The sequence below is a fragment of the Pleuronectes platessa genome, chromosome 2, assembly GCF_947347685.1.
Source record: "Pleuronectes platessa chromosome 2, fPlePla1.1, whole genome shotgun sequence".
NCBI lineage: Eukaryota > Metazoa > Chordata > Actinopteri > Pleuronectiformes > Pleuronectidae > Pleuronectes > Pleuronectes platessa.
Genome location: NC_070627.1, coordinates 24,376,996 through 24,396,256, shown reverse-complemented (window position 1 = coordinate 24,396,256; position 19,261 = coordinate 24,376,996). Strand labels below are relative to the sequence as shown.

The 19,261-nt window shown below is 43.2% G+C and overlaps 29 non-coding genes across 29 annotated transcripts; all 29 read right to left on the bottom strand.

Annotated features, from left to right (window-relative positions):
- Window positions 1-43: 43 nt before the first annotated feature.
- trnae-cuc (transfer RNA glutamic acid (anticodon CUC)) lies at window positions 44-115 on the bottom strand. The gene has a single exon. It is a non-coding gene; the product is annotated as a tRNA-Glu (tRNA).
- Window positions 116-1,431: 1,316 nt separating this feature from the next.
- Window positions 1,432-1,503, bottom strand: trnae-cuc (transfer RNA glutamic acid (anticodon CUC)). The gene has a single exon. It is a non-coding gene; the product is annotated as a tRNA-Glu (tRNA).
- Window positions 1,504-1,964: 461 nt separating this feature from the next.
- On the bottom strand, window positions 1,965-2,036 carry trnae-cuc (transfer RNA glutamic acid (anticodon CUC)). The gene has a single exon. It is a non-coding gene; the product is annotated as a tRNA-Glu (tRNA).
- A 459-nt stretch (window positions 2,037-2,495) lies between these two features.
- trnae-uuc (transfer RNA glutamic acid (anticodon UUC)) lies at window positions 2,496-2,567 on the bottom strand. Its single transcript has one exon. It is a non-coding gene; the product is annotated as a tRNA-Glu (tRNA).
- A 235-nt stretch (window positions 2,568-2,802) lies between these two features.
- trnae-cuc (transfer RNA glutamic acid (anticodon CUC)) lies at window positions 2,803-2,874 on the bottom strand. The gene has a single exon. It is a non-coding gene; the product is annotated as a tRNA-Glu (tRNA).
- Window positions 2,875-3,333: 459 nt separating this feature from the next.
- On the bottom strand, window positions 3,334-3,405 carry trnae-uuc (transfer RNA glutamic acid (anticodon UUC)). Its single transcript has one exon. It is a non-coding gene; the product is annotated as a tRNA-Glu (tRNA).
- Window positions 3,406-3,648: 243 nt separating this feature from the next.
- Window positions 3,649-3,720, bottom strand: trnae-cuc (transfer RNA glutamic acid (anticodon CUC)). Its single transcript has one exon. It is a non-coding gene; the product is annotated as a tRNA-Glu (tRNA).
- A 459-nt stretch (window positions 3,721-4,179) lies between these two features.
- trnae-uuc (transfer RNA glutamic acid (anticodon UUC)) lies at window positions 4,180-4,251 on the bottom strand. Its single transcript has one exon. It is a non-coding gene; the product is annotated as a tRNA-Glu (tRNA).
- Window positions 4,252-4,719: 468 nt separating this feature from the next.
- On the bottom strand, window positions 4,720-4,791 carry trnae-cuc (transfer RNA glutamic acid (anticodon CUC)). Its single transcript has one exon. It is a non-coding gene; the product is annotated as a tRNA-Glu (tRNA).
- Window positions 4,792-7,226: 2,435 nt separating this feature from the next.
- trnae-cuc (transfer RNA glutamic acid (anticodon CUC)) lies at window positions 7,227-7,298 on the bottom strand. Its single transcript has one exon. It is a non-coding gene; the product is annotated as a tRNA-Glu (tRNA).
- A 715-nt stretch (window positions 7,299-8,013) lies between these two features.
- Window positions 8,014-8,085, bottom strand: trnae-uuc (transfer RNA glutamic acid (anticodon UUC)). Its single transcript has one exon. It is a non-coding gene; the product is annotated as a tRNA-Glu (tRNA).
- Window positions 8,086-8,328: 243 nt separating this feature from the next.
- Window positions 8,329-8,400, bottom strand: trnae-cuc (transfer RNA glutamic acid (anticodon CUC)). Its single transcript has one exon. It is a non-coding gene; the product is annotated as a tRNA-Glu (tRNA).
- A 1,704-nt stretch (window positions 8,401-10,104) lies between these two features.
- Window positions 10,105-10,176, bottom strand: trnae-uuc (transfer RNA glutamic acid (anticodon UUC)). Its single transcript has one exon. It is a non-coding gene; the product is annotated as a tRNA-Glu (tRNA).
- A 243-nt stretch (window positions 10,177-10,419) lies between these two features.
- Window positions 10,420-10,491, bottom strand: trnae-cuc (transfer RNA glutamic acid (anticodon CUC)). The gene has a single exon. It is a non-coding gene; the product is annotated as a tRNA-Glu (tRNA).
- Window positions 10,492-11,265: 774 nt separating this feature from the next.
- Window positions 11,266-11,337, bottom strand: trnae-cuc (transfer RNA glutamic acid (anticodon CUC)). Its single transcript has one exon. It is a non-coding gene; the product is annotated as a tRNA-Glu (tRNA).
- Window positions 11,338-12,312: 975 nt separating this feature from the next.
- On the bottom strand, window positions 12,313-12,384 carry trnae-uuc (transfer RNA glutamic acid (anticodon UUC)). Its single transcript has one exon. It is a non-coding gene; the product is annotated as a tRNA-Glu (tRNA).
- Window positions 12,385-12,627: 243 nt separating this feature from the next.
- trnae-cuc (transfer RNA glutamic acid (anticodon CUC)) lies at window positions 12,628-12,699 on the bottom strand. The gene has a single exon. It is a non-coding gene; the product is annotated as a tRNA-Glu (tRNA).
- Window positions 12,700-13,473: 774 nt separating this feature from the next.
- Window positions 13,474-13,545, bottom strand: trnae-cuc (transfer RNA glutamic acid (anticodon CUC)). The gene has a single exon. It is a non-coding gene; the product is annotated as a tRNA-Glu (tRNA).
- Window positions 13,546-14,004: 459 nt separating this feature from the next.
- Window positions 14,005-14,076, bottom strand: trnae-uuc (transfer RNA glutamic acid (anticodon UUC)). The gene has a single exon. It is a non-coding gene; the product is annotated as a tRNA-Glu (tRNA).
- A 243-nt stretch (window positions 14,077-14,319) lies between these two features.
- trnae-uuc (transfer RNA glutamic acid (anticodon UUC)) lies at window positions 14,320-14,391 on the bottom strand. Its single transcript has one exon. It is a non-coding gene; the product is annotated as a tRNA-Glu (tRNA).
- Window positions 14,392-14,634: 243 nt separating this feature from the next.
- On the bottom strand, window positions 14,635-14,706 carry trnae-cuc (transfer RNA glutamic acid (anticodon CUC)). Its single transcript has one exon. It is a non-coding gene; the product is annotated as a tRNA-Glu (tRNA).
- A 774-nt stretch (window positions 14,707-15,480) lies between these two features.
- Window positions 15,481-15,552, bottom strand: trnae-cuc (transfer RNA glutamic acid (anticodon CUC)). Its single transcript has one exon. It is a non-coding gene; the product is annotated as a tRNA-Glu (tRNA).
- Window positions 15,553-16,326: 774 nt separating this feature from the next.
- trnae-cuc (transfer RNA glutamic acid (anticodon CUC)) lies at window positions 16,327-16,398 on the bottom strand. The gene has a single exon. It is a non-coding gene; the product is annotated as a tRNA-Glu (tRNA).
- A 459-nt stretch (window positions 16,399-16,857) lies between these two features.
- trnae-uuc (transfer RNA glutamic acid (anticodon UUC)) lies at window positions 16,858-16,929 on the bottom strand. Its single transcript has one exon. It is a non-coding gene; the product is annotated as a tRNA-Glu (tRNA).
- A 243-nt stretch (window positions 16,930-17,172) lies between these two features.
- Window positions 17,173-17,244, bottom strand: trnae-cuc (transfer RNA glutamic acid (anticodon CUC)). Its single transcript has one exon. It is a non-coding gene; the product is annotated as a tRNA-Glu (tRNA).
- Window positions 17,245-17,702: 458 nt separating this feature from the next.
- trnae-uuc (transfer RNA glutamic acid (anticodon UUC)) lies at window positions 17,703-17,774 on the bottom strand. Its single transcript has one exon. It is a non-coding gene; the product is annotated as a tRNA-Glu (tRNA).
- Window positions 17,775-18,017: 243 nt separating this feature from the next.
- On the bottom strand, window positions 18,018-18,089 carry trnae-cuc (transfer RNA glutamic acid (anticodon CUC)). Its single transcript has one exon. It is a non-coding gene; the product is annotated as a tRNA-Glu (tRNA).
- Window positions 18,090-18,548: 459 nt separating this feature from the next.
- trnae-uuc (transfer RNA glutamic acid (anticodon UUC)) lies at window positions 18,549-18,620 on the bottom strand. The gene has a single exon. It is a non-coding gene; the product is annotated as a tRNA-Glu (tRNA).
- Window positions 18,621-18,863: 243 nt separating this feature from the next.
- On the bottom strand, window positions 18,864-18,935 carry trnae-cuc (transfer RNA glutamic acid (anticodon CUC)). Its single transcript has one exon. It is a non-coding gene; the product is annotated as a tRNA-Glu (tRNA).
- Between the last annotated feature and the right edge of the window lie 326 nt (window positions 18,936-19,261).

Below are 19,261 nucleotides of genomic sequence, written 5' to 3'. Positions count from 1 at the left end.
TGTACACAAATCTGGTTCCAATTGACAGTTTTCAATTGTTTAGTTCCCTGACCGGGAATCGAACCCGGGCCGCGGCAGTGAGAGCGCCGAATCCCAGCCACTAGACCATCAGGGACATTTTTCCTGGTTTGGAAGGCACATTTTCAGGAAATTCTGGCCATTAAAGGGAACAGGAAATGAAGGAGCACAATCTCATGACTCAAAGAAGTATCATCAGCCATTCACAGCTTGACTCAGGACCAGCATATTTAACTGAACTGATTTGGATTGTGTAACATCCTCCGTCTGATTCATTCTCAACATGATACTCTCATATGTACACAAATCTGGTTCCAATTGACAGTTTTTAAATAGTTTAGTTCCCTAACAGGGAATCGAACCCGGGCCGCTGCGGTGAGAGCGTCGAATCCTAGCCACTAGACCATCAGGTACATGGTCGAAAGGTACCTGGTCAGGATTCTCACGACTTTAAAATGAACAGGAGTTGAAGTACCATCATCTAATGACTTATAGAAATACTAATGAGAAGAGAGATTTTCTGAAGCAGGGAGTGAAAGAGGCCATCTTTGTTGACCTGATATAACAACATGTAAAAGAGGAGCCTGTTTAAGACATGGACTTTCATCAAGCTACAATGCACTGTCATGTTTTCTCCCCATTCAGCTCACAAGACATCTACACCGCAACTTCTGGGGACCTAATTTCTCATACAAATGCAGGATAGGTCTATGACTTACAGCAATTATCAACCCTTCACGGCTTGACTTAACCCAAGCCTATTTGACAGAACTGATATGGAATGTGTAACAATCTCTGTCTGATTCATTCTCAATATAGTGCTCTCCTATGAACATAAATCTTGCACATATTGAGAGTTTTCAATAGAACAGTTACCTGACCGGAAATCGAACCCGGGCCGCGGCGGTGAAAACGCAGAATCCTAGCCACTAGACCATCAGGGACATTTTTCCTGGTTTGGAAGGCACATGTTCAGGAAATTCTGGCCATTAAAAGGAACAGGAGATGAAGTACCATCATCTAATGAGTTAAAGAAGTACTAACGAGAAGAGAGATTGTTTGAAGCAGGGAGTGAAAGAGGCCATCTTTGTTGACCTGATACAACAACATGTAAAAGAGCAGCCTGTTTAAGACATGGACTTTCATCAAGCTACAGGCAAGCACTGTTGTGTTGTCTCCCCATTCAGCTCACAAAACATCTACACCGTAACTTCTGGGGACCTAATTTCTCATACAAAAGCAGGATAGGTCTACGACTTACAGTACTCACAGCCATTCACAGCTTGACTCAGGACCAGCATATTTAACTGAACTGATTTGGATTGTGTAACATCCTCCGTCTGAATGATTCTCAACATGATACTCTCCTATGTACACAAATCTGGTTCCAATTGACAGTTTTTAATAGTTTAGTTCCCTAACCGGGAATCGAACCCAGGCCGCGGCGGTGAGAGCGTCGAATCCTAGCCACTAGACCATCAGGGACATGTTTGAAAGGTACCTGGTCAGGATTCTCACGGTTTTAAAATGAACAGGAGTTGAAGTACCATCATCTAATGAGTTAAAGAAGTACTAACGAGAAGAGAGATTGTTTGAAGCAGGGAGTGAAAGAGGCCATCTTTGTTGACCTGATATAACAACATGTAAAAGAGCAGCCTGTTTAAGACATGGACTTTCATCAAGCTACAGGCAAGCACCGTTGTGTTGTCTCCCCATTCAGCTCACAAAACATCTACACCGCAACTACTGGGGACCTAATTTCTCATACAAAAGCAGGATAGGTCTATGACTTACAGCACTCACAGCCATTCACAGCTTGACTCAGGACCAGCATATTTAACTGAACTGATTTGGATTGTGTAACATCCTCCGTCTGATTAATTCTCAACATGATACTCTCCTATGTACACAAATCTGGTTCCAATTGACAGTTTTCAATAGTTTAGTTCCCTGACCGGGAATCGAACCCGGGCCACGGCGGTGAGAGCGCCGAATCCTAGCCACTAGACCATCAGGGACATGTTCGAAATGTACCTGGTCAGGATTCAAACGGCTTTAAAATGTACAGGAGTTGAAGTACCATCATCTAATGAGTTAAAGAAGTACTAAGGAGAAGAGAGATTGTTTGAAGCAGGGAGTGAAAGAGGCCATCTTTGTTGACCTGATATAACAACATGTAAAAGAGGAGGCTGTTTAAGACATGGACTTTCATCAAACTAAAATGCACTGTAATGTTCTCTCCCCATTCAGCTCACAAGCCATCGACACCGCAAATTCTGTGGACCTAATTTCTCATACAATAGCAGGGTAGGTCTATGACTTATAGCAATCATCAGCCCTTCACAGCTTGACTTAATCCCAGCCTATTTAACAGAACTGATATGGAATGTGTAACAATCTCTGTCTGATTCATTCTCAATATGATGCTCTCCTATGAACATAAATCTTGCACATATTGAGAGTTTTCAATAGAACATTTCCCTGACCGGGAATCGAACCCGGGCCGCGGCGGTGAAAACGCCGAATCCTAGCCACTAGACCATCAGGGACATTTTTCCTGGTTTGGAAGGCACATGTTCAGGAAATTCTGGCTATTAAAACGAACAGGAAATGAAGGAGCACAATCTCATGACTCAAAGAAGTACCATCAGCCATTCACAGCTTTACTCAGGACCAGCATATTTAACTGAACTGATTTGGATTGTGTAACATCCTCCGTCTGATTGATTCTCAACATGATACTCTCCTATGTACACAAATCTGGTTCCAATTGACAGTTTTCAGTTCCCTGACCGGGAATCGAACCCGGGCCGCGGCGGTGAGAGCGCCGAATCCTAGCCACTAGACCATCAGGGACATGTTAGAAAGGTACCTGGTCAGGATTCACACGGCTTTAAAATGTAGAGGAGTTGAAGTACCATCATCTAATGAGTTAAAGAAGTACTAACGAGAAGAGAGATTGTTTGAAGCAGGGAGTGAAAGAGGCCATCTTTGTTGACCTGATATAACAACATGTAAAAGAGGAGCCTGTTTAAGACATGGACTTTCATCAAGCTAAAATGCACTGTAATGTTCTCTCCCCATTCAGCTCACAAGCCATCGACACCGCAACTTCTGTGGACCTAATTTCTCATACAAAAGCAGGGTAGGTCTATGACTTATAGCAATCATCAGCCCTTCACAGCTTGACTTAACCCCAGCCTATTTAACAGAACTGATATGGAATGTGTAACAATCTCTGTCTGATTCATTCTCAATATGATGCTCTCCTATGAACATAAATCTTGCACATATTGAGAGTTTTCAATAGAACAGTTCCCTGACCGGGAATCGAACCCGGGCCGCGGCGGTGAAAACGCCGAATCCTAGCCACTAGACCATCAGGGACATTTTTCCTGGTTTGGAAGGCACATGTTCAGGAAATTCTGGCCATTAAAAGGAACAGGAAATGAAGGAGCACAATCTCATGACTCAAAGAAGTATCATCAGCCATTCACAGCTTGACTCAGGACCAGCATATTTAACTGAACTGATTTGGATTGTGTAACATCCTCCGTCTGATTGATTCTCAACATGATACTCTCCTATGTACACAAATCTGGTTCCTATTGACAGTTTTCAGTAGTTTAGTTCCCTGACCGGGAATCGAACCCAGGCCGCGGTGGTGAGAGCGCCGAATCCTAGCCACTAGACCATCAGGGACATGTTCGAAAGGTACCTGGTCAGGATTCACACGGCTTTAAAATGTACAGGAGTTGAAGTACCATCATCTAATGAGTTAAAGAAGTACTAACGAGAAGAGAGATTGTTTGAAGCAGGGAGTGAAAGAGGCCATCTTTGTTGACCTGATATAACAACATGTAAAAGAGGAGCCTGTTTAAGACATGGACTTTCATCAAGCTAAAATGCACTGTAATGTTCTCTCCCCATTCAGCTCACAAGCCATCGACACCGCAACATCTGTGGACCTAATTTCTCATACAATAGCAGGATAGGTCTATGACTTATAGCAATCATCAGCCCTTCACAGCTTGACTTAACCCCAGCCTATTTAACAGAACTGATATGGAATGTGTAACAATCTCTGTCTGATTCATTCTCAATATGATGCTCTCATATGAACATAAATCTTGTACATATTGAGAGTTTTCAATAGAACAGTTCCCTGACCGGGAATCGAACCCGGGCCACGGCGGTGAAAACGCCAAATCCTAGCCACTAGACCATCAGGGACATTTTTCCTGGTTTGGAAGGCACATGTTCAGGAAATTCTGGCCATTAAAAGGAACAGGAAATGAAGTAGCACAATCTAATGACTCAAAGAAGTACGTAGGTGAAGACAGATTGTTTGAAGCAGGGAATGAAAGAGGCCATCTTGGTTGACCTGATATAACCATCATGTAAAAGATAAGCCTGTTTAAGACCTGGACTTTCATCAAGCTACAGTGCACTGTCGTGTACTCTCCCCATTCAGCTCACAAATCATTTACACCTCAACTTCCAGGGACCTAATTTCTCATACAATGGCAGGACAGGTCTTTGACTTAGAGCACTCATCTGCCATTCACAGCTTGACTGAGAAACAGCATATTTAACTGAACTGATTTAGATTGTGTAACATCCTCCGTCTGATTGATTCTCAACATGATACTCTCCTATGTACACAAATCTGGTTCCAATTGACAGTTTTCAAAAGTGTAGTTCCCTGACCGGGAATCGAACCCGGGCCGCGGCGGTGAGAGCGCCGAATCCTAGCCACTAGACCATCAGGGACATTTTCCTGTTTTGGAAGGAACATGTTCAGGAAATTCTGCCCATTAAAAGCAACAGGAAAGAGAGTGGAGAACAACATAAAATAGCCCTATATGCGGACGACATATTAGTGTTTATTGAAAATCCCGTTCAGTCAGTCCCGGCTCTTCTACAAAATCTTAATGAATATGGTTTAGTATCAGGTTATAAAGTTAATCCTAGTAAATCAGAAGCAATGATGGTGTCTGGGACATGTCCTAGTCAGCTTGATGATATAGTAAACTTCCGCAGATCTAAACAGGGTTTCAGATATTTAGGGATCATACTCACTCCCCAGGTAACACAGCTATACCAGGCGAATTATAAAAAAATATTTGGGACATTTAGAAATGAATTGGCAAGATGGGATGTGCTACCATTATCCCTTCTGGGTAGAGTAGAAGCTGTTAAAATGAATCTACTTCCCAGAATTTTGTTTTTGTTTCAGTCTCTCCCAATCGGGATCCCAACATCAGCCTTCAATATGCTGGACAAGCTCATTTCTAAATTCATATGGCAAAACAAGAGACCAAGAGTGAGACTTAAAACGCTCACTCTTGGGAAGGACAGGGGTGGACTCAGCCTCCCTAATTTAAAATACTATTTCTGGGCGGCACAACTAACAGCAGTGGTAGCTTGGATTAACAATGACTTAGAATCAGGATGGGTGAACATAGAGCAGAGCTCAGTGCCAGCAATACCTTTATCCACATTAGTGTTTCTAAACAAGCAATCCCAGATGAAATTTGAAATAAAAAATGTATGGGTAAAACACACCTTGAAAGTATGGTCGGCAGTCCAGAAGAAAATTAGAGGATCAGTTGCCCTCTCAAGGGCTATGCAGATTAATGGAAACCCAGATTTCCCCCCCTCAACAACAGATATCACTTTTAAGAGGTGGGCAGGCAGAAACCTGAGGGTTATTGACCAGTTGCTTTGTGACACCGGTATACAGCCATTCTCCTATCTACAAGACAAATTCCTTTTACCCCAAAGTGATATGTTCCGGTATTTTCAGATAAGAAATTACATTACAAACCATACAGATTGGAATATAATCAAAAATGCTCCAACGAACATGGAAATTTACTTTATTAATATAACTAAACATCAATTACCCAGTAAAAAGCATGTTTCCCATATATACAGAAATCTGTTACTGGATACATCAGACAACACTTTTTATATCAAAAACAAATGGGAGCTGGAGTTAAATACTATAATTGAGGACGGGGAGTGGGAAACAATGTGCATTGGATGTCATAAAGGTATTAATAGTAACATGTGGAAGGAGTTTGATTGGAAGATGAAGACTAGGTTCTTTAAGACGCCCTCCGTGGTCTCTAAATTTGCAGATAATCCAGCAGCAATATACTGCTGGAGACGATGTGGAATGGTTGGCGACCACTCACACATATTTTGGGATTGCCCAATGTTGCTTCCTTTTTGGAAGGGGATAAAGAGCGAGATAAATAAAGTTCTGGGAATTAATATACTATTCACCCCAAGTCAGTTTCTTTTCGATCTGGCTCCTGAAGGCATGTACACAAGAGACCAAGAGCACTTGTTGCATATACTCTTGATGACTGCTAGGAAAATGGTGACAATAAAATGGTTGAATCCACAGCCACCTACAGTGGCACAGTGGAAACAGAAGCTGAGGGAGGTGTATGCAATGGAGGCTCTAACGGCTCAATTGCAATTAAAGTCTGATGTTTTTGTGAGGAGATGGCTACCTATTGCAGGATACCTCTCTAATTGAGGGGAATCCTGTGGTACGATGGAATGTCTTAACTGTCCTTTTATTTATTTATTATTTTTCACCAATCAGTCTGTCATGTATGATCTGTGATGTTGTCAAGGAATGTTTGTGTTTCTCTTCAATAAAAACAAAGTTTAAAAAAAAAAAAAGCAACAGGAAATGAAGGAGCACAATCTAAAGAATCAAAGAAGTATCATCAGCCATTCACAGCTTGACTCAGGACCAGCATATTTAACTGAACTGATTTGGATTGTGTAACATCCTCCGTCTGATTGATTCTCAACATGATACTCTCCTATGTACACAAATCTGGTTCCAATTGACAGCTTTCAACAGTGTAGTTCCCTGACCGGGAATCGAACCCGGGCCGCGGCGGTTAGAGCGCCGAATCCTAGCCACTAGACCATCAGGGACATTTTCCTGTTTTGGAAGGAACATGTTCATGAAATTCTGGCCATTAAAAGCAACAGGAAATGAAGGAGCACAATCTAATGAATCAAAGAAGCATCATCAGCCATTCACAGCTTGACTCAGGACCAGCATATTTAACTGAACTGATTTGGATTGTGTAACATCCTCCGTCTGATTCATTCTCAACATGATACTCTCCTATGTACACAAATCTGGTTCCAATTGACAGTTTTAAATAGTGTAGTTCCCTGACCGGGAATCGAACCCGGGCCGCGGCAGTGAGAGCGCCGAATCCTAGCCACTAGACCATCAGGGACATGTTCGAAAGGTACCTGGTCAGGATTCACACGGCTTTAAAATGTACAGGAGTTGAAGTACCATCATCTAATGAGTTAAAGAAGTACTAACGAGAAGAGAGATTGTTTGAAGCAGGGAGTGAAAGAGGCCATCTTTGTTGACCTGATATAACAACATGTAAAAGAGGAGCCTGTTTAAGACATGGACTTTCATCAAGCTAAAATGCACTGTAATGTTCTCTCCCCATTCAGCTCACAAGCCATCGACACCGAAACATCTGTGGACCTAATTTCTCATACAATAGCAGGGTAGGTCTATGACTTATAGCAATCATCAGCCCTTCACAGCTTGACTTAACCCCAGCCTATTTAACAGAACTGATATGGAATGTGTAACAATCTCTGTCTGATTCATTCTCAATATGATGCTCTCCTATGGACATAAATCTGTTTAAGACATGGACTTTCATCAAGCTAAAATGCACTGTAATGTTCTCTCCCCATTCAGCTCACAAGCCATCGACACCGCAACATCTGTGGACCTAATTTCTCATACAATAGCAGGGTAGGTCTATGACTTATAGCAATCATCAGCCCTTCACAGCTTGACTTAACCCCAGCCTATTTAACAGAACTGATATGGAATGTGTAAAAATCTCTGTCTGATTCATTCTCAATATGATGCTCTCCTATGAACATAAATCTTGCACATATTGAGAGTTTTCAATAGAACATTTCCCTGACCGGGAATCGAACCCGGGCCGCGGCGGTGAAAACGCCAAATCCTAGCCACTAGACCATCAGGGACATTTTTCCTGGTTTGGAAGGCACATGTTCAGGAAATTCTGGCCATTAAAACGAACAGGAAATGAAGGAGCACAATCTCATGACTCAAAGAAGTACCATCAGCCATTCACAGCTTGACTCAGGACAAGCATATTTAACTGAACTGATTTGGATTGTGTAACATCCTCCGTCTGATTGATTCTCAACATGATACTCTCCTATGTACACAAATCTGGTTCCAATTGACAGTTTTCAATAGTTTAGTTCCCTGACCGGGAATCGAACCCGGGCCGCGGCGGTGAGAGCGCCGAATCCTAGCCACTAGACCATCAGGGACATGTTAGAAAGGTACCTGGTAGCAGCAGACATCATCTGATTCAGTTCAAAGTTGTTCACCGTCTTCATTACTGCAAAGTCAAACTGCACAGGATCGCTCCCTCTGTCTCACCGCTGTGCGACAGGTGTAGGGGGTCGGAGGGCACACTGTCTCACGCCTTCTGGCTCTGTCCCTTGTTGACTGAATTCTGGAACAAGATATTTGACTGGTTCTCCAAGGCCTATAAGAGACTCTTCCAACCGGAGGCTGAACTTGCAGTCTTTGGCTGCTCACAGACTACAGCGTGCCTACCTGCAGCAATGCAGCAGTCTCTGATGCTGGGGATGATTGTTGCAAAACGGCTAATCTTACTGGAGTGGAAGTCGATGTCTCCCCCTTGCTTTCGGAGGTGGTTGGCTGACATGGCATCAACCATACAAATGGAAAGACTCAGGTTCACAAGGACTAATTCAATTGGAAAATTTTTGGCCATTTGGGGCCACTTCCTTGCCTACCTGGACGAAACCAGGACAGATGACAAGTAACTGGTAGCCTTACTGTATATTTGTCTATGCACTCATCTCTGTGTATGTGTGCTTACAAAAGTCACAGCTGTTTTTCTTTTTCAATTTCATTTTACATGTCTGAGCCGGGGTGTTATTATTGTTGTTGTTTTTGTTATGTCTGTTTTTTCTTTAAATGGAAAATGTAAATAAAAAAAATATAAAAAAAAAAAAAAAAGAAAGGTACCTGGTCAGGATTCACACGGCTTTAAAATGTACAGGAGTTGAAGTACCATCATCTAATGAGTTAAAGAAGTACTAACGAGAAGAGAGATTGTTTGAAGCAGGGAGTGAAAGAGGCCATCTTTGTTGACCTGATATAACAACATGTAAAAGAGGAGCCTGTTTAAGACATGGACTTTCATCAAGCTAAAATGCACTGTAATGTTCTCTCCCCATTCAGCTCACAAGCCATCGACACCGCAACTTCTGTGGACCTAATTTCTCATACAATAGCAGGGTAGGTCTATGACTTATAGCAATCATCAGCCCTTCACAGCGTGACTTAAGGCAAGCCTATTTGATGGAACTGATATAGAATGTGTAACAATCTCTGTCTGATTCATTCTCAATATGAAGCTCTCCTATGGACATAAATCTGGCACATATTTAGAGTTTTCAATAGAACAGTTCCCAGACCAGGAATCGAACCCGGGCCGCGGCGGTGAAAACGCCGAATCCTAGCGACTAGACCATCAGGGACATGTTCGAAAGGTACCTGGTCAGGATTCACACGGCTTTAAAATGTACAGGAGTTGAAGTACCATCATATAATGAGTTAAAGAAGTACTAAGGAGAAGAGAGATTGTTTGAAGCAGGGAGTGAAAGAGGCCATCTTTGTTGACCTGATATAACAACATGTAAAAGAGGAGCCTGTTTAAGACATGGACTTTCATCAAGCTAAAATGCACTGTAATGTTCTCTCCCCATTCAGCTCACAAGCCATCGACACCTCAACTTCTGTGGACCTAATTTCTCATACAATAGCAGGGTAGGTCTATGACTTATAGCAATCATCAGCCCTTCACAGCTTGACTTAATCCCAGCCTATTTAACAGAACTGATATGGAATGTGTAACAATCTCTGTCTGATTCATTCTCAATATGATGCTCTCCTATGAACATAAATCTTGCACATATTGAGAGTTTTCAATAGAACAGTTCCCTGACCAGGAATCGAACCCAGGACGCGGCGGTGAAAACGCCGAATCCTAGCCACTAGACCATCAGGGACATTTTTCCTGGTTTGGAAGGCACATGTTCAGGGAATTCTGGCCATTAAAAGGAACAGGAAATGAAGGAGCACAATCTCATGACTCAAAGAAGTACCATCAGCCATTCACAGCTTGACTCAGGACCAGCATATTTAACTGAACTGATTTGGATTGTGTAACATCCTCCGTCTGATTGATTCTCAACATGATACTCTCCTATGTACACAAATCTGGTTCCAATTGACAGTTTTCAATAGTTTAGTTCCCTGACCGGGAATCGAACCCGGGCCGCGGCGGTGAGAGCGCCGAATCCTAGCCACTAGACCATCAGGGACATGATTGAAAGGTACCTGGTCAGGATTCACACGGCTTTAAAATGTACAGGAGTTGAAGTACCATCATCTAATGAGTTAAAGAAGTACTAAGGAGAAGAGAGATTGTTTGAAGCAGGGAGTGAAAGAGGCCATCTTTGTTGACCTGATATAACAACATGTAAAAGAGGAGCCTGTTTAAGACATGGACTTTCATCAAGCTAAAATGCACTGTAATGTTCTCTCCCCATTCAGCTCACAAGCCATCGACACCGCAACTTCTGTGGACCTAATTTCTCATACAATAGCAGGGTAGGTCTATGACTTATAGCAATCATCAGCCCTTCACAGCTTGACTTAACCCGAGCCTATTTAACGGAACTGATATGGAATGTGTAACAATCTCTGTCTGATTCATTCTCAATATGATGCTCTCCTATGAACATAAATCTTGCACATATTGAGAGTTTTCAATAGAACAGTTGCCTGACCCGGAATCGAACCCTGGCCGCGGCGGTGAAAACGCCGAATCCTAGCCACTAGACCATCAGGGACATTTTTCTTGGTTTGGAAGGCACATGTTCAGGAAATTCTGGCCATTAAAAAAAACATGGAATGAAGGAGCACAATCTCATGACTCAAAGAAGTACCATCAGCCATTCACAGCTTGACTCAGGACCAGCATATTTAACTGAACTGATTTGGATTGTGTAACATCCTCCGTCTGATTGATTCTCAACATGATACTCTCCTATGTACACAAATCTGGTTCCAATTGACAGTTTTCAATAGTTTAGTTCCCTGACCGGGAATCGAACCCGGGCCGCGGCGGTGAGAGCGCCGAATCCTAGCCACTAGACCATCAGGGACATGTTAGAAAGGTACCTGGTCAGGATTCACACGGCTTTAAAATGTACAGGAGTTGAAGTACCATCATCTAATGAGTTAAAGAAGTACTAACGAGAAGAGAGATTGTTTGAAGCAGGGAGTGAAAGAGGCCATCTTTGTTGACCTGATATATCAACATGTAAAAGAGGAGCCTGTTTAAGACATGGACTTTCATCAAGCTAAAATGCACTGTAATGTTCTCTCCCCATTCAGCTCACAAGCCATCGACACCGCAACTTCTCATACAATAGCAGGGTAGGTCTATGACTTATAGCAATCATCAGCCCTTCACAGCGTGACTTAAGGCAAGCCTATTTGATGGAACTGCTATAGAATGTGTAACAATCTCTGTCTGATTCATTCTCAATATGATGCTCTCCTATGGACATAAATCTGGCACATATTTAGAGTTTTCAATAGAACAGTTCCCAGACCGGGAATCGAACCCTGGCCGCGGCGGTGAAAACGCCGAATCCTAGCGACTAGACCATCAGGGACATGTTCGAAAGGTACCTGGTCAGGATTCACACGGCTTTAAAATGTACAGGAGTTGAAGTACCATCATCTAATGAGTTAAAGAAGTACTAAGGAGAAGAGAGATTGTTTGAAGCAGGGAGTGAAAGAGGCCATCTTTGTTGACCTGATATAACAACATGTAAAAGAGGAGCCTGTTTAAGACATGGACTTTCATCAAGCTAAAATGCACTGTAATGTTCTCTCCCCATTCAGCTCACAAGCCATCGACACCTCAACTTCTGTGGACCTAATTTCTCATACAATAGCAGGGTAGGTCTATGACTTATAGCAATCATCAGCCCTTCACAGCTTGACTTAATCCCAGCCTATTTAACAGAACTGATATGGAATGTGTAACAATCTCTGTCTGATTCATTCTCAATATGATGCTCTCCTATGAACATAAATCTTGCACATATTGAGAGTTTTCAATAGAACAGTTCCCTGACCGGGAATCGAACCCGGGCCGCGGCGGTGAAAATGCCGAATCCTAGCCACTAGACCATCAGGGACATTTTTCCTGGTTTGGAAGGCACATGTTCAGGGAATTCTGGCCATTAAAAGGAACAGGAAATGAAGGAGCACAATCTCATGACTCAAAGAAGTACCATCAGCCATTCACAGCTTGACTCAGGACCAGCATATTTAACTGAACTGATTTGGATTGTGTAACATCCTCCGTCTGATTGATTCTCAACATGATACTCTCCTATGTCCACAAATCTGGTTCCAATTGACAGTTTTCAATAGTTAAGTTCCCTGACCGGGAATCGTACCCAGGCCGCGGCGGTGAGAGCGCCGAATCCTAGCCACTAGACCACCAGGGACATGTTCGAAAGGTACCTGGTCAGGATTCACACGGCTTTAAAATGTACAGGAGTTGAAGTACCATCATCTAATGAGTTAAAGAAGTACTAAGGAGAAGAGAGATTGTTTGAAGCAGGGAGTGAAAGAGGCCATCTTTGTTGACCTGATATAACAACATGTAAAAGAGGAGCCTGTTTAAGACATGGACTTTCATCAAGCTAAAATGCACTGTAATGTTCTCTCCCCATTCAGCTCACAAGCCATCGACACCGCAACTTCTGTGGACCTAATTTCTCATACAATAGCAGGGTAGGTCTATGACTTATAGCAATCATCAGCCCTTCACAGCTTGACTTAACCCCAGCCTATTTAACGGAACTGATATGGAATGTGTAACAATCTCTGTCTGATTCATTCTCAATATGATGCTCTCCTATGAACATAAATCTTGCACATATTGAGAGTTTTCAATAGAACAGCTCCCTGACTGGGAATCAAACCCGGGCCGCGGCGGTGAAAACGCTGAATCCTAGCCACTAGACCATCAGGGACATTTTTCCTGGTTTGGAAGGCACATGTTCAGGAAATTCTGGCCATTAAAAGGAACAGGAAATGAAGGAGCACAATCTCATGACTCAAAGAAGTACCATCAGCCATTCACAGCTTGACTCAGGACCAGCATATTTAACTGAACTGATTTGGATTGTGTAACATCCTCCGTCTGATTGATTCTCAACATGATACTCTCCTATGTACACAAATCTGGTTCCAATTGACAGTTTTCAATAGTTTAGTTCCCTGACCGGGAATCGAACCTGGGCCGCGGCGGTGAGAGCGCCGAATCCTAGCCACTAGACTATCAGGGACATGTTCGAAAGGTACCTGGTCAGGATTCACACGGCTTTAAAATGTACAGGAGTTGAAGTACCATCATCTAATGAGTTAAAGAAGTACTAACGAGAAGAGAGATTGTTTGAAGCAGGGAGTGAAAGAGGCCATCTTTGTTGACCTGATATAACAACATGTAAAAGAGGAGCCTGTTTAAGACATGGACTTTCATCAAGCTAAAATGCACTGTAATGTTCTCTCCCCATTCAGCTCACAAGCCATCGACACCGCAACTTCTGTGGACCTAATTTCTCATACAATAGCAGGGTAGGTCTATGACTTATAGCAATCATCAGCCCTTCACAGCTTGACTTAACCCCAGCCTATTTAACAGAACTGATATGGAATGTGTAACAATCTCTGTCTGATTCATTCTCAATATGATGCTCTCATATGAACATAAATCTTGCACATATTGAGAGTTTTCAATAGAACAGTTCCCTGACCGGGAATCGAACCCGGGCCACGGCGGTGAAAACGCCGAATCCTAGCCACTAGACCATCAGGGACATTTTTCCTGGTTTGGAAGGCACATATTCAGGAAATTCTGGCCATTAAAAGGAACAGGAAATGAAGGAGCACAATCTCATGACTCAAAGAAGTACCATCAGCCATTCACAGCTTGACTCAGGACCAGCATATTTAACTGAACTGATTTGGATTGTGTAACATCCTCCGTCTGATTGATTCTCAACATGATACTCTCCTATGTACACAAATCTGGTTCCAATTGACAGTTTTCAATAGAACAGTTCCCTGACCGGGAATCGAACCCGGGCCGCGGCGGTGAAAACGCCGAATCCTAGCCACTAGACCATCAGGGACATTTTTCCTGGTTTGGATGGCACACGTTCAGGGAATTCTGGCCATTAAAAGGAAGAGGAAATGAAGGAGCACAATCTCATGACTCAAAGAAGTACCATCAGCCATTCACAGCTTGACTCAGGACCAGCAAATTTAACTGAACTGATTTGGATTGTGTAACATCCTCCGTCTGATTGATTCTCAACATGATACTCTCCTATGTCCACAAATCTGGTTCCAATTGACAGTTTTCAATAGTTTAGTTCCCTGACCGGGAATCGAACCCGGGCCCCGGCGGTGAGAGCGCCGAATCCTAGCCACTAGACCATCAGGGACATGTTCGAAAGGTACCTGGTCAGGATTCACACGGCTTTAAAATGTACAGGAGTTGAAGTACCATCATCTAATGAGTTAAAGAAGTACTAACGAGAAGAGAGATTGTTTGAAGCAGGGAGTGAAAGAGGCCATCTTTGTTGACCTGATATAACAACATGTAAAAGAGGAGCCTGTTTAAGACATGGACTTTCATCAAGCTAAAATGCACTGTAATGTTCTCTCCCCATTCAGCTCACAAGCCATCGACACCGCAACTTCTGTGGACCTAATTTCTCATACAATAGCAGGGTAGGTCTATGACTTATAGCAATCATCAGCCCTTCACAGCTTGACTTAACCCCAGCCTATTTAACGGAACTGATATGGAATGTGTAACAATCTCTGTCTGATTCATTCTCAATATGATGCTCTCCTATGGACATAAATCTGGCACATATTTAGAGTTTTCAATAGAACAGTTCCCAGACCGGAAATCGAACCCGGGCCGCGGCGGTGAAAACGCCGAATCCTAGCGACTAGACCATCAGGGACATTTATCCTGGTTTGGAAGGCACAAGTTCAGGAAATTCTGGCCATTAAAAGGAACAGGAAATGAAGGAGCACAATCTCATGACTCAAAGAAGTACCATCAGCCATTCACAGCTTGACTCAGGAACAGCATATTTAACTGAACTGATTTGGATTGTGTAACATCCTCCGTCTGATTGATTCTCAACATGATACTCTGCAATGTACACAAATCTGGTTCCAATTGACAGTTTTCAATAGTTTAGTTCCCTGACCGGGAATCGTACCCAGGCCGCGGCGGTGAGAGCGCCGAATCCTAGCCACTAGACCACCAGGGACATGTTCGAAAGGTACCTGGTCAGGATTCACAGGGCTTTAAAATGTACAGGAGTTGAAGTACCATCATCTAATGAGTTAAAGAAGTACTAAGGAGAAGAGAGATTGTTTGAAGCAGGGAGTGAAAGAGGCCATCTTTGTTGACCTGATATAACAACATGTAAAAGAGGAGCCTGTTTAAGACATGGACTTTCATCAAGCTAAAATGCACTGTAATGTTCTCTCCCCATTCAGCTCACAAGCCATCGACACCGCAACTTCTGTGGACCTAATTTCTCATACAATAGCAGGGTAGGTCTATGACTTATAGCAATCATCAGCCCTTCACAGCGTGACTTAAGGCAAGCCTATTTGATGGAACTGATATAGAATGTGTAACAATCTCTGTCTGATTCATTCTCAATATGATGCTCTCCTATGGACATAAATCTGGCACATATTTAGAGTTTTCAATAGAACAGTTCCCAGACCGGAAATCGAACCCGGGCCGAGGCGGTGAAAACGCCGAATCCTAGCGACTAGACCATCAGGGACATTTATCCTGGTTTGGAAGGCACAAGTTCAGGAAATTCTGGCCATTAAAACGAACAGGAAATGAAGGAGCACAATCTCATGACTCAAAGAAGTACCATCAGCCATTCACAGCTTGACTCAGGACCAGCATATTTAACTGAACTGATTTGGATTGTGTAACATCCTCCGTCTGATTGATTCTCAACATGATACTCTGCTATGTACACAAATCTGGTTCCAATTGACAGTTTTCAATAGTTTAGTTCCCTGACCGGGAATCGTACCCAGGCCGCGGCGGTGAGAGCGCCGAATCCTAGCCACTAGACCACCAGGGACATGTTCGAAAGGTACCTGGTCAGGATTCACACGGCTTTAAAATGTACAGGAGTTGAAGTACCATCATCTAATGAGTTAAAGAAGTACTAAGGAGAAGAGAGATTGTTTGAAGCAGGGAGTGAAAGAGGCCATCTTTGTTGACCTGATATAACAACATGTAAAAGAGGAGCCTGTTTAAGACATGGACTTTCATCAAGCTAAAATGCACTGTAATGTTCTCTCCCCATTCAGCTCACAAGCCATCGACACCTCAACTTCTGTGGACCTAATTTCTCATACAATAGCAGGGTAGGTCTATGACTTATAGCAATCATCAGCCCTTCACAACTTGACTTAATCCCAGCCTATTTAACAGAACTGATATGGAATGTGTAACAATCTCTGTCTGATTCATTCTCAATATGATGCTCTCCTATGAACATAAATCTTGCACATATTGAGAGTTTTCAATAGAACAGTTCCCTGACCGGGAATCGAACCCGGGCCGCGGCGGTGAAAACGCCGAATCCTAGCCACTAGACCATCAGGGACATTTTTCCTGGTTTGGAAGGCACATGTTCAGGGAATTCTGGCCATTAAAAGGAACAGGAAATGAAGGAGCACAATCTCGTGACTCAAAGAAGTACCATCAGCCATTCACAGCTTGACTCAGGACCAGCATATTTAACTGAACTGATTTGGATTGTGTAACATCCTCCGTCTGATTGATTCTCAACATGATACTCTCCTATGTCCACAAATCTGGTTCCAATTGACAGTTTTCAATAGTTTAGTTCCCTGACCGGGAATCGAACCCGGGCCGCGGCGGTGAGAGCGCCGAATCCTAGCCACTAGACCATCAGGGACATGTTCGAAAGGTACCTGGTCAGGATTCACACGGCTTTAAAATGTACAGGAGTTGAAGTACCATCATCTAATGAGTTAAAGAAGTACTAACGAGAAGAGAGATTGTTTGAAGCAGGGAGTGAAAGAGGCCATCTTTGTTGACCTGATATAACAACATGTAAAAGAGGAGCCTGTTTAAGACATGGACTTTCATCAAGCTAAAATGCACTGTAATGTCTCTCCCCATTCAGCTCACAAGCCATCGACACCGCAACTTCTGTGGACCTAATTTCTCATACAATAGCAGGGTAGGTCTATGACTTATAGCAATCATCAGCCCTTCACAGCTTGACTTAACCCCAGCCTATTTAACGGAACTGATATGGAATGTGTAACAATCTCTGTCTGATTCATTCTCAATATGATGCTCTCCTATGAACATAAATCTTGCACATATTGAGAGTTTTCAATAGAACAGCTCCCTGACCGGGAATCAAACCCGGGCCGCGGCGGTGAAAACGCAGAATCCTAGCCACTAGACCATCAGGGACATTTTTCCTGGTTTGGAAGGCACATGTTCAGGAAATTCTGGCCATTAAAAGGAACAGGAAATGAAGGAGCACAATCTCATGACTCAAAGAAGTACCATCAGCCATTCACAGCTTGACTCAGGACCAGCATATTTAACTGAACTGATTTGGATTGTGTAATATCCTCCGTCTGATTGATTCTCAACATGATACTCTCCTATGTACACAAATCTGGTTCCAATTGACAGTTTTCAATAGTTTAGTTCCCTGACCGGGAATCGAACCCGGGCCGCGGCGGTGAGAGCGCCGAATCCTAGCCACTAGACCATCAGGGACATGTTCGAAATGTACCCGGTCAGGATTCACACGGCTTTAAAATGTACAGGAGTTGAAGTACCATCATCTAATGAGTTAAAGAAGTACTAACGAGAAGAGAGATTGTTTGAAGCAGGGAGTGAAAGAGGCCATCTTTGTTGACCTGATATAACAACATGTAAAAGAGGAGCCTGTTTAAGACATGGACTTTCATCAAGCTAAAATGCACTGTAATGTTCTCTCCCCATTCAGCTCACAAGCCATCGACACCGCAACTTCTGTGGACCTAATTTCTCATACAATAGCAGGGTAGGTCTATGACTTATAGCAATCATCAGCCCTTCACAGCGTGACTTAAGGCAAGCCTATTTGATGGAACTGATATAGAATGTGTAACAATCTCTGTCTGATTCATTCTCAATATGATGCTCTCCTATGGACATAAATCTGGCACATATTTAGAGTTTTCAATAGAACAGTTCCCAGACCGGAAATCGAACCCGGGCCGCGGCGGTGAAAACGCCGAATCCTAGCCACTAGACCATCAGGGACATTTTTCCTGGTTTGGAAGGCACATGTTCAGGAAATTCTGGCCATTAAAAGGAACAGGAAATGAAGGAGCACAATCTCATGACTCAAAGAAGTACCATCAGCCATTCACAGCTTGACTCAGGACCAGCATATTTAACTGAACTGATTTGGATTGTGTAACATCCTCCGTCTGATTGATTCTCAACATGATACTCTGCACTGTACACAAATCTTGTTCCAATTGACAGTTTTCAATAGTTTAGTTCCCTGACCGGGAATCGAACCCGGGCCGCGGCGGTGAGAGCGCCGAATCCTAGCCACTAGACCATCAGGGACATGTTAGAAAGGTACCTGGTAGCAGCAGACATCAGCTGATTCAGTTCAAAGTTGTTCACCGTCTTCATTACTGCAAAGTCAAACTGCACAGGATCGCTCCCTCTGTCTCACCGCTGTGCGACAGGTGTAGGGGGTCGGAGGGCACACTGTCTCACGCCTTCTGGCTCTGTCCCTTGTTGACTGAATTCTGGAACAAGATATTTGACTGGTTCTCCAAGGCCTATAAGAGACTCTTCCAACCGGAGGCTGAACTTGCAGTCTTTGGCTGCTCACAGACTACAGCGTGCCTACCTGCAGCAATGCAGCAGTCTCTGATGCTGGGGAT